Raw genomic sequence first — 12,065 nt, 5'->3', positions numbered from 1 at the left:
TTTTGGTATATATGTTTGTTTATTCTCAAGCAGATAGGTTTTAATTTAAAATGACCAAGTTAAATGAAGAAGGTGAAGCCCAATCTGTTATTTTTAGGACCACCTTAGTGATGAAGGATCAAAAGCACTTCCCCTATAAGACATTTGTGGAAATTTTTTTTCATTCAAACATGAGCCTCCTCGGTGGGACCGTAGAACCCAGAACCAGTGAAGAAATTAAAAGGATCATGCAGCTGACACACCAACCAAGAAAAGGAGATTGGTACTTGTACCAAAATCATAGAAAATTAAGAGTATATGGATGTGATTTGGACCCTTACAAGCTGCCAAATTTCCTCCCCATGAGGATATTTGCACTTGAATATATCAGAAAAATGATCAATGTAGATGAAATACATTTTGTAGCAACAAAGAAGAAATCACAATTTAGGATCAAATCTCAGATTGGTCCTTTCATTTGCAATAGCAGGGTAGCAGGTGAGGAGGCAAACAAGAGATTGAAGGAAATGAAATTCACTCACAGTTTTACATGGTCCTATGACCCATGGGGCATCATCTCCAAGAAAAGGGTAGAGAAAAAATCAACGCCCTACATTCACACTCAAAGGCCTGAGATAGAGAAATTTATGAACCAGATTGAGTGGATACCTGACACACTGCAAGAGGCTGAGGAACAAGTAATTGCTTTTTCAAGTGCATAGACTCTTAGGTAGCAGGAAAAACATGGTACAAAAGACACATTAGACAAGGGAAAGGAACAAGAAAAAGCATCAACTGGGAAAAGTGTTAGTAAATTTACTGCATAACATAAATAATTACGGAGAACTACTGAGAGGAATAAATATAAAAATAACTAGCAACAACCATAAACACATAAACACACATCTTTATCCGGAAAAACCCCAAATCCAAGGAAAAACCCAAGCATAATGAAATTTCAATATCATTGGCCAAAACTGTGGCCAATCCGACCAAGTGAGCCTTCACTGCTCACCTCCATGCCTTGCATTACAATGAAGTCATTCCAGCCTTTTATAAGCTCCATTACATATAATACCATGGGCATAATACTATGGGTGCACAATACCATGTGCCCCAAAACCATCACTATTTAACTTGGTCAACTTTGACTCTATCCCGAGTCAAGTTTATCTAACAATTCCCCCCTTAAACTTGACATGGGGTTCCCTAACTAACTCCAGCCAAACCTGCTAAGTGAGACAATCTCACTCACTCTATCTCTTACCCCCCTCAAAGTTTTTACCCAGGGTATTGTTAACTCGACATCCCCCCTATCACCTAGGTCTAACCCAGACTTTACCGGTGATCACCGAGAGGTACACATGCCTTACCAGGTCTTACAGTAGTATGCCCATTTACATGCAATAATTTTGACTTCATTAATTTTTTTTATTTATTGTTGTTACGATTCTGTTCCATCCTCTCTCAATTTGATGTGCTCAAAAACTTCTATCAAACCACTCTAACTGCAAGCCCGTCGAGAACCTTGTAGATTCTGTTAGCCTCCTGCTACAGTAGGTTAATCATCTTTCATGATCGACATTTTTACATGCCAAATATGTCATACTTCGCTTGCTGCAATGCTCCATATTTGCTACAGATGGCTAGAGAAGTATCCATGAGAGTGTGCTAGTATAAATGCCACTGCTGTGTATCATTTTTGATGAGTTGATCCATTTTGATGAGTTTTCAGCTAAGGGAGGTCCAAATAGCTTAATCTTGGTCTCCGTAGGTTTCAATTTCCCGTTGTAGAATATAGAGAATGAACATATGTCCAAACAGCTTAATCTTGGCAGATTTGTAGATAGGTAGAGAAACAAGGGTGCTCAACAGCTTAATCTGAGCCCCTGGATGCAATAAGTGTAGTTGTAGATAGGAGGACAGCAAGAAGAAAAGAACAAAAAGCTGGGTATGCTAGTTCAAGTGCACCCAAACCAAAAAGAAGAGAAAATTCTAGGTGAATAGGCAGGGTAGGTAGCTTTGTGGTTGCAGAATCATGGCTTGTGATCCATTTCATATTGTCAAGTGTTATATCTATCATATCACAAGTTGAAGGTGATTTTTCAGTTGGAGGACTTCAAGAAATGCATGTCTAACTTCCCCCTTCTTCCTCTCCCCCAAATCACTCACTAACTTCCCCTAAAGAGGTCAAGATCTGCTTGATACCTCTTAGATTCATCATTCTCCATATTATCTGCCTTGGTGAAGATCTGCTTCACTAAAGGAATGTTCACAATTCTTCTATCAATAATTTTCCCCCATTGATAGCCTAAAACATCATTCTTAGCACTCTCTGATCATTTGTCATGTTAACTATTAACTTTACTATGTAGCTCCCTATCTATTTCCCCTTCCCCTGCTAAAACTATGTTAATAACTCCCCTATATACTTATCCCCTCCCCCTGGTTGAAAAATAACCATAAGTACACTTGGGAATTGCTAAGTTTACCTGAAACTGAGCAAGAGCCCTTGTTATATACCTAGGGGGGATAATATGGGGTACCAAGGGAGGTACCCAAGGTAATAATGTAATAATGTGATGGGCCATAGTAATAAATAAGGTGGTTAACCCATGTCATGTAAGGGACCACAAGTAGTTAATAATAATGTAATGGGCCCATGGTATTAGTTGATGGTATGAGGAAACCATGGTAATTATGCATGATATTGTATGTATGAGGCCTATATAGAGGCTAGAGACTCCACATGGAGGGATATGAAGAGAAGTATTCTTGTATGAACAGGCATATGGCTTGTGGAGTGTTCTCCTTCCTTAAGGAGTGAATGTATGGTATTGCCCTACCTTAAGGGTTTGATAATAAAGAAGCATTTCTATCTATTTATATCTTTTTATTTCTTGGGTTATCTCTATTCTCATATATTTTTGGATTAGATCTACAATAATTGGTATCAAAGCACTTTCTTGGGCAAACCGTGGAGAATTTTTTTTCATTTTTGCAGGGTTTCTGGGGCGGAGAATTTGCAGATCATATCTGTACGTTTTGGTGCCAGATCTACAGAATCTAATTGTATATATGTATTCCTTGTGAAAAAATACCCAAATTCAAAAAAAAAATCAATTGAATCGGAGTCCGGATGAAGGAGATATTGCTGATCTAAAAATCAGTGGGGTTGCAGACAATTTTCAAGATAGTGAGTTGCGGCGCAGATCTAGAAGTCTTGGTGCCAGATTTTCAAGCTCTAATTGTATATCTGGAATCTTTGTGAAAAAACACATGATTTCAAAAAAAAAATCAGTCGAATCAGAGTTCGGATGAGGGAGATATCGCTGATTTAAAATCAGCTCTTTTTGCAGAAATTTTGGGTGACGACGGGAGAGTAGCAGCGCAGATCTGAAATTCCAGTGTCTAAATTAGGATTTCTATCACATGGGCAGATGCAGAATGGTTGTTCCATTTCCAAAAATAGGTTATAATAGAGATTCTGAGCAAGATTGACAAAACTGTGACATCTTCAAATTTTCGCCAAGTCAGTGAATTTTTTTTCCAAACCATTCATGGCTTCTAGCAAGGATCTATATTTTACAGGAAAAGATGATGGTCCTACTATTGAAGAATTCATACAAAGAATGAAGTCCAAATATTGGATATGTTGGAAAGGTATGGTACGGCTTAATTTGACAGAAGAGGCTGACAGATGGTGGAGATCACTTGGCATCAAACAGTCCGACGACTTGTCAGATAAAGAATTTGAAAAATTACTTTTAGACAGATGGTCTCATGCCAGAAAACAAGATAAGGAGAAACATGTGGGTTTAGTTCCTACTGGTATATCCTTATTGCAGGTTCATGGATGATTCAGAAAGAGAAGATCATTGTTTCTATCAATCCTAGGTGTAAACATAATTTTATCAGTGTTAATTTGGCAAAAAAGTTGCAAGTCCCAGCAAAACAAATTCAAAATACACAGGTTGATGATAAGGATGTTCAAATTTATAAGGATTTGAAGATTTCTATGGATAAATATGTGTTGCATGGTGATTTTTATGCTTCAGAGATGGATAATATGGATGTTGTTTTGGGATATCCTTGGATGGAATCCGTGGGTACTATCAATATTAATGTGCAGAAGAAATTCCTGAAGCTATGGTATAAAAAGAAGAAAATTACATTATAGGATATTTCCATCCATAAACAGGTAGAGCACATGGAGGCTGAAGCAGAAGATGTTCAAGGGACTGACATATCAGATGATGAGCCTTTGATGATTGACAATCAAACACAAACAGAGACTGCAGAAGAAAAGGTTACTGGTGATGATACATCAGAGGAAGGCTCAGTGGTTGAAGTCATATTGAAAAAGAAGACACCACAACAGGCACCACAACAGGGTGAAGTCAAGCAAAAGCCATCGTGGGTTAAAACTTCAACATATCATCACCCACATCACCCCGCAAGACAATCATCATGGAAACCAAGTAGTGACATGATGGATAGAAAGGAGAGACGATCCACCTACTACACATCAACACAGAAGAGCTGCCACAGTCAACTTCCATCTCAAGCGAGCAAGGCACCAGCGAGATCGAGGGTTCACCTTTCTCTTGGATGGCTAGATGCGCGTGCATGGTATCAGTGGACTACTCTTTTGAGTAGATCTTATTATTTGTGCTCTTCCCATGTTTCGGGGACGAAACATGCTTAGGGGGGTGGAATGTTATATACCTAGGGGGGATAATATGGGGTACCAAGGGAGGTACCCAAGGTAATAATGTAATAATGGGATGGGCCATAGTAATAAATAAGGTGGTTAACCCATGTCATGTAAGGGACCACAAGTAGTTAATAATAATGTAATGGGCCAATGGTATTAGTTGATGGTATGAGGAAACCATAGTAATGATGCATGGTATTGTATGTATGAGGCCTATATAGAGGCTAGAGACTCCACATGGAGGGATATGAAGAGAAGTATTCTTGTATGAACAGGCATATGGCTTGTGGAGTGTTCTCCTTCCTTAAGGAGTGAATGTATGGTGTTGCCCTACCTTAAGGGTTTGATCATTTGTCATGTTAACTATTAACTTTACTATGTAGCTCCCTATCTATTTCCCCTTCCCCTACTAAAACTATGTTAATAACTCCCCTATATACTTATCCCCTCCCCCTGGTTGAAAAATAACCATAAGTACACTTGGGAATTGCTAAGTTTACCTGAAACTGAGCACGAGCCCTCACTTCCCCCCTCAAACCATCTTCCAAATGCATTAGGACCACTTCCTATGCATAAAATCCCTCTTTTCATCTATGCAAACCCTCCATTATCCATGTTTTAACCTTTTTTCAAGGCTCAAAACCCTCTCACCATGCTTCGGACCCCTTCCGATGCATTAACAACCTTCCTCCGATTTCATTTTACCTTTCTTCAAAGGCAAAAAACCCTTCCGATGCTTTATAGCCCCCTTCTATACATATAAACCCTCCTCCGATGGATTCCCCCCCCCCCCTCTCCGACGTGATATCACTATCGGAGGTAATAACAGTGTTGGCCCATATATATATGCCCCCATTCCTTTTTGCCCCGATGCGATATCGCTATCGGAGGCTTCCTCCATCATATTTTCCCATATATCCCGCATATACTCTTTTTTATCGCAACTCCCCTTTTTTGTTTTATCGTTTAAACTCAAGTTTTTTATAAAACTTAAGTTATAACATAAAAACCCGCATTTTACAACAAAATCGCATTGTAGCCGTCCATCGCCCCCACTCAGATCAACGGCCCAGATCTTGTCGGCGATCTCCCATTTCGGGGATCGCAATTGTATAAAGTTTTGCCCCATGTCCCCGCCGATAACGAAATGCCGATTTAATCGCGGCCGCCCATTCGGGCCCTCAGATTAATGGTCTTTATTAAGTCGATGGCCCATATATAGCATTGCTTATTCCGGAGCCGAAGTATTAATAAAATGCAGCATATAAAATTATCGGGTCCGAAAGGAGGTCTTTGTACAGCGAAATGGGAAAGCTCCGATATTCTGGAGCCGAAAAGTTATAAAGGGCCGTTTTAAGGGATTTCGGGTCTGCATATTGATTTTGTTAAAATCCACCGATATGAAATCGCCGACGGACCAGACCCGATCTCCATAAAGAAAGGGCATATAAGCATTTCGGGTCCACGACATTTCGGAGGTTTTATGTATTGGGACCAATGGTCCGCCCCGATGCGATTTAGTGCCAGCCGTCGGATCAGGCCCCCAGATCAATGGCCCTGATTTAATCGCAGTACTCCCCATGTATCGCTTCGACTAGCAGAGCCGAAATAACAATAAAGCATGGTATATTAGCATTTCGGGTCCGCAAACCAAGTTCTTGTAAATCCGCCGATATGACATCGTCGATGGGCCGGACGCGATCCCAAATAAAAGGAAGGGCCTATAGCATATCGGGTCCGCCCAGTTTCGTGATTGTTTATGTGCCACCCCCTGGTCCGCCCCGATGCGATTTAGCACCAGCCATTGGATCTGCCTTCGCGCGATCCAACGGCCAGGATTTAATCTCCGCTACAGTGCCGCTCCCGCCTATGTTTTTCACAAATTTTACATAGAAATTGGTCTTTTTCTATGTAAAAGAAAAGGCGACATTTGTTCATATTTTCACATATATGCCCGTGCCCGGCTCCCGATAAGGGAATTCATGCATCCCTAAGCTTTCTGAGATCGCTCCAAGGCCCAGTTTTGCTTCAGATAACCAGTTTCAGCCTCGGTATAGTCAGCAGCATACAAATCCTCCTTTTTGCGGCATTTTTTGCAAGGTTTAATGCTATTTTTGATCGGCCAAGCGCCGATTGCACCCAAAGGCCATGGAGGACATTAGCAGTAGTTAATTTTGCATTAAAAGGCAAAAAAGGGGCGATGGGACAGTTTAAAGAGTATCAGCGGTCAGAAAAGGCCCAGATTCAGTGCCAAAGTGTATCAGGATGCGGCAAAGAGTATCAGTCCAGTTTTTCAAAGCAGATGAAAGCAAAGCAAGCCCAGCAAAGTCAACAAAGCATCATTCAGCCACTAAGGCTCACCAACACTTCTTTTGTTGCTTTAAAGCCACCTAAAGGCATAGATGAAGGCTTTCAAGGTAGAGTTATTACAGAGACATTGTTCCCAGTCATATTTTTGGAGCAGCGCTGCTTCCTTAATTGCGCAGTTATCACACAGAGGACATCGCGTGGCTCAAGGCACTCTTTCAATCCATTTTTGAAGCTACAGGACCCTCTGCAGCCCTAAAGAGCCATTTTGATGAGGCTGCTCCCTCATGTGCAGTTGTTTTAGATATTTTATTGCATTTATTTCCAGCACAACTTAGCATTAGAAGCAGTTATTGCACAGATCTCTTTTGGCTCTGTTTTGATAGATATTTTGAGATATTTTCTCCCTTGACACCTGTTCAAGGGATGTTTGTAAACATTTTATATTTAAACAACCCTCTGTATTTATGTAAAGCATTGGTTGGTCGATAACTTCCTCTCTAGACTTGCATTGTATTTTCTGAGAGTCTCTATAATCAAAGATCGCTGGAATGTTTGGGAGATGAACTGACTGTTGTGTTTTAATGTCTGAAGAGTGACTATGGAATCCTAACGCTTCTACATAGCCCAATAAGTGTTTCTTATCTTTGTTTACAGTTTATATGTGTTTATGCCATCATTGTTTCACTATCTAAATAGCAGAAAGAAAGAATAGTTCAGAGCTCACTTAGTTGTATTCTGTTCTCAATTTCTGTGATTTATCTATGTTTTCCTCTGAATTAGTCCTAAATATGAATACTAATTTGCTCATATTTACACTAGTTCCCTCATATATGAATGTTGTTTAGGAATCCTTGATTGCTCCTATATAAATGTTAATTCACCTTCCCTCTGTTAGCATAATGAGAGCTACTTAGTTACCTTTCATTCACTAACCTTCATTCCATCTTTATTCTAGCTCAATATTGTTTTATGTGTAGCTATCCTGCTTTGTATTCCTCTTGTGACCAAGAAAACGCAACAACAAGCCTAATCCACGACTCCATGCCCAATGGTTTGAACTTCTCACACTATGCATCCCAACTCTGTTTGAAAGAATCCCCCATCCCACTAAACATAAACAAAACCCCCTTGAACTCATTAGCTAGCCTAATATCATCTTCAACAAACCTAAATTATAAAGAGAGAGCCCTCTCTGATTGCAGGTAGGCTAGCACCTGCAGTCCAAAGATTGGTTTGTGGTTACCTCGGTCGTATCCTTTAAGGAGCTTTAAGGACAACCTGAGTGATAACATAATGGCGACTCCACTGAGGATAACATAATGGCGACCCCGCTGGGGACCATCCTCAGTTAATTTCACAAATCAAGTTGGAAAGCTCCACTAGGAAGGAACGAGACCTTCAAAAGTTTCTTTCTAACCCTTATATTCTTAGAAAAATCCCCAAAAAACAAGCTAGAAGCTGGCTCCCAAAAAGAATTCACGTTATACAAGGTCAAATCCAGACCCAAATCCCCCAGCAGCTTTTGAAAATCCCAATATAATCCCAAGGAACCTCAGGAAGCTAGAGCAAAGAGAGGATTTTGTTGATAATAGTCCTGAAGCAGTTCACCCACGCTGTGGCCCAACCCCTGTCAAAGTTTTATTTCGTTCAACCCCTAGTTCCCCTTGTTCTTCATCCACTCCTTCCACACCTCCATTCACTGCACATACTACCACTACTACTCCTATTATCCTAGTTGTTCCTATTGTCCCTCTTATCCCTGTGAATATGGCTAACAGATATGCACCTTTGCAATTACCTGCTAATCCCGGGGCTATGCCTGAGGATTACCAAACTAAAATCACATATTTTGATGGCACAAGTGCCTGCACAGCCCTTTAGCATACAAAGAAAATGCAGGATTACTTTGAAAGCTATGAGATTGACGATGATGCTTTGAGAATGAAGATTTTTGTCCAAAGCTTGTCAGGTGATGTCAGGACTTGGTTTAGAGCACTTCCAGCTAATTCCATAGCAGACCCAGAAGCCTTATACCAGTAATTTATCAACAGATGGGAGAAAAAGAAAGATCCCTTGCACATACTAGCTGAATACGATACAATCAAAAGAGGTCCACAAGAAACAGTCTTGGACTATTGTGTAAGGTTCAATAGCATTTATAATGCTATCCCACAAAACTTAAGGCCCCCACCCGACCTTGCCTTATATAAATTCCCTGATGGATTCGACCGATATATGGCCTACCAGTTAAAAGAAAGAGCCCCTAACAGCCTTGCAGACATGCAAAACGTGGCTGTCACTGTGGAGGCAAATTTAATTGCCAAAAGAAACATAGCTAGAACTGAGAGAAGAACCACCTTCAAGGAAGAGCCCTCAGCCTTAGATCAAAAGGTAGATGCTATTATAATTGGCATGCACAGGCTGGGAGACAGAGTAGAGAGTGTTGAGAGGAAATCACCATGGGAAGGGCAACAGCCCAATACCATAAGGAACCCAAATTTCAGAAAAACTCAAAATCCAAATGCTGGTAGGTCTAACACAGACCATGATATAAGACCTCCTTTTCAAGAAAACTACGCAGAGGCATCCACTTCTAATGAACCCATAGAAGACACTCACATGAACTTAATAGATTTGAAGGGTGAGCAAAAAAATTTTCTAACTCAAGAAGACCAAGATGACCATGAGATAAATCAATTTTAGACTAAGTCTGGTGAGTCTTTTGACTTTAAACAAGGTTATGATTCAGTTGTTTATGAAGTCCACAAACAGTATAAGCTGAGGACAAGAACCATAGATGTGCCCGAAAAAGTTAAAACAAAGGAGGGCAAACAGCCCAACCAGATTAGAGGCAAGGCTATTATAACAGAAACAGCTGATATAACTGTCCCAAACCCGCACCAAGTGACTGTAGAGGACATAACAGACATGCAGCCCTCTAATGATCAGCCTCTGCTACCTTCCTCCTCAAAGGAAAATGTAAATAACACTCCTAAAAGCCTTCCCAAAACAGAAATACCGCAAGGTATCACTCACCATAACACTGATAATCAAGAGGAAAACGCAGAAAATACACTTGAAAAGGGGAAATCTGCTATCACCAACACAAAGACTCCATTTGAGAAACCATTCAACTTAGAAGCAGAAATAAGCAAACTTAAGATTTCCATCCCCTTATCTAAACTTGCAAAGCATGATGTGTATAGGCAACAAATCCAAAGATCACTACAAATGCCAGAGAATAGGGATGATGTGAATGTTTTAGATGATACACCTGAGTTGCCTTTTGGTCCAGAAGTTGATGGCAAATCAACACATGGAGCTGTTCTACCCTTTTATGTCAGTCTGCACATACATGATAAAGTTTTACATAATGCAATGTTTGACTCAGGTGCCTCACACAACCTTATGCCCAAAGCTATAATGGAGAAGCTAAACCTTGATGTCACAAGACCCTACAAAGATCTATTCTCCTTTGACTCAAGTCAGGTCAAATGTTTAGGCCTTATCAGAGACTTGTGTGTCTCCTTAGTCCAATACCCAAACAAGACAATCCTCATGGATGTGGTGGTTGCTGACATTCCACCAAAGTATGGCATGCTGTTGTCAAGATATAGGGGGGCAAAACTCCAAGGATCTCTCCAATTAGACCTCTCCTATGCCACTATTTCAGTCTTTGGGCAACCAAAGAGACTGTATAGAGAAACACTGATGAAGTATGTGGTAAGTAGTGAGGAAAAGACCTAGAACTTCCCTATCTATTCAATCCATTCTGATATGGATTCTTTTATTTTGTTTAACGATGAAACAAGTCCTCCAACTAATGAGAGGCCTTTGCCTTTAGAACAAGAAACATGCATCAATCAAGAATCGGTTGCCCATACCCAGGAAACTGTCAAAATAGTCAATGCAACCAGCATACAATAAGAACCACATGAAGCACAAAACCTAGGTCTGCCCAATCCTAAAATGACTGAAACTCTTAATATCAACCACAAGCAAGAAATCACATGGTATTTAGAGTTTGATGGTTCTGTTAATAAGCTAGGAGCAGGGGCAGGAATATGGATTCACAATACACATAATAGCCATGCAGAGGGTCATGCTTATAGACTGAATTTCAAATGCACCAACAACATGACTGAGTATGAGGCACTCCTCTTAGGCCTTAAGCTGCTCAAAGCTTCAGGAGCTGCCAAAGTTTCCATTCTAGGTGACTCAGACCTAGTAATCCAACAAGTGAAAGGCAACTTTGTTACCAATGATAGAAGGCTAAGAGCTTATAGGACTGCTGCCACTGCAATACTTGATACATTCACTGAATCCAAGCTTGCCAAGATTTCAAGAAATCATAACATTCATGCTCACAGCCTAGCTACTTTTGCTAGCACTTGCAAGCTTCCTTTTGAGTCAAATCACCACTTTACTGCTGAGATAAAGTAGGCCTGTTGTCCGTAACAATGTTAAAGATTGGCAAGTGTTTGAGGATGATGCTCAAATCAACAATTTTCTTACCTTACAACATGAGTTTTCAGGCCTAAACATTGATATGGATGCTATGGATGATCCACTGCAAGCAGTAAACCAAATCCAGCAAACTGTAATAGCTGAAACAGCTAGAAAATTGCTACAGCCAACCATCTTCGATGAAGAAAACATAGAAGAGCTGAAACAGATGCATTTGGAGGAAATAGCCAAAACAGAGGCCGAAATCATTGATCTAAAGGACAATTTTCTCCCAGTTGGCCTCACCCCGCTAGAAGACATGTTTGACGCCAATGATGTCCCCAGAAAACCAAAATTGCAACCCATAAACACTGAGATAGAAGAACATAACATTGGGACAGCAGAGAAGCCCAAAATGATCAAACTATCTAAATCTTTGCCACCCGATCAAAAGCCCAAATATGTTGATTTGTTCAAAGAATTCCAAGATGTATTTGCTTGGAGTTATGAGGACTTGAAGTCCTATGACACCTCAATTATTCAACATACCATTCCCTTAAAGCCAAATCAAAAGCCCTTCAAACAGAAACTGAGGAGAATCAATCCTGTGCTT

The sequence above is a fragment of the Pinus tabuliformis genome, chromosome 6, assembly GCF_031772625.1.
Source record: "Pinus tabuliformis cultivar Carrire ecotype Pingquan chromosome 6, CPIR1, whole genome shotgun sequence".
Lineage (NCBI taxonomy): Eukaryota > Viridiplantae > Streptophyta > Pinopsida > Pinales > Pinaceae > Pinus > Pinus tabuliformis.
This window is presented reverse-complemented; position numbering follows the sequence as displayed.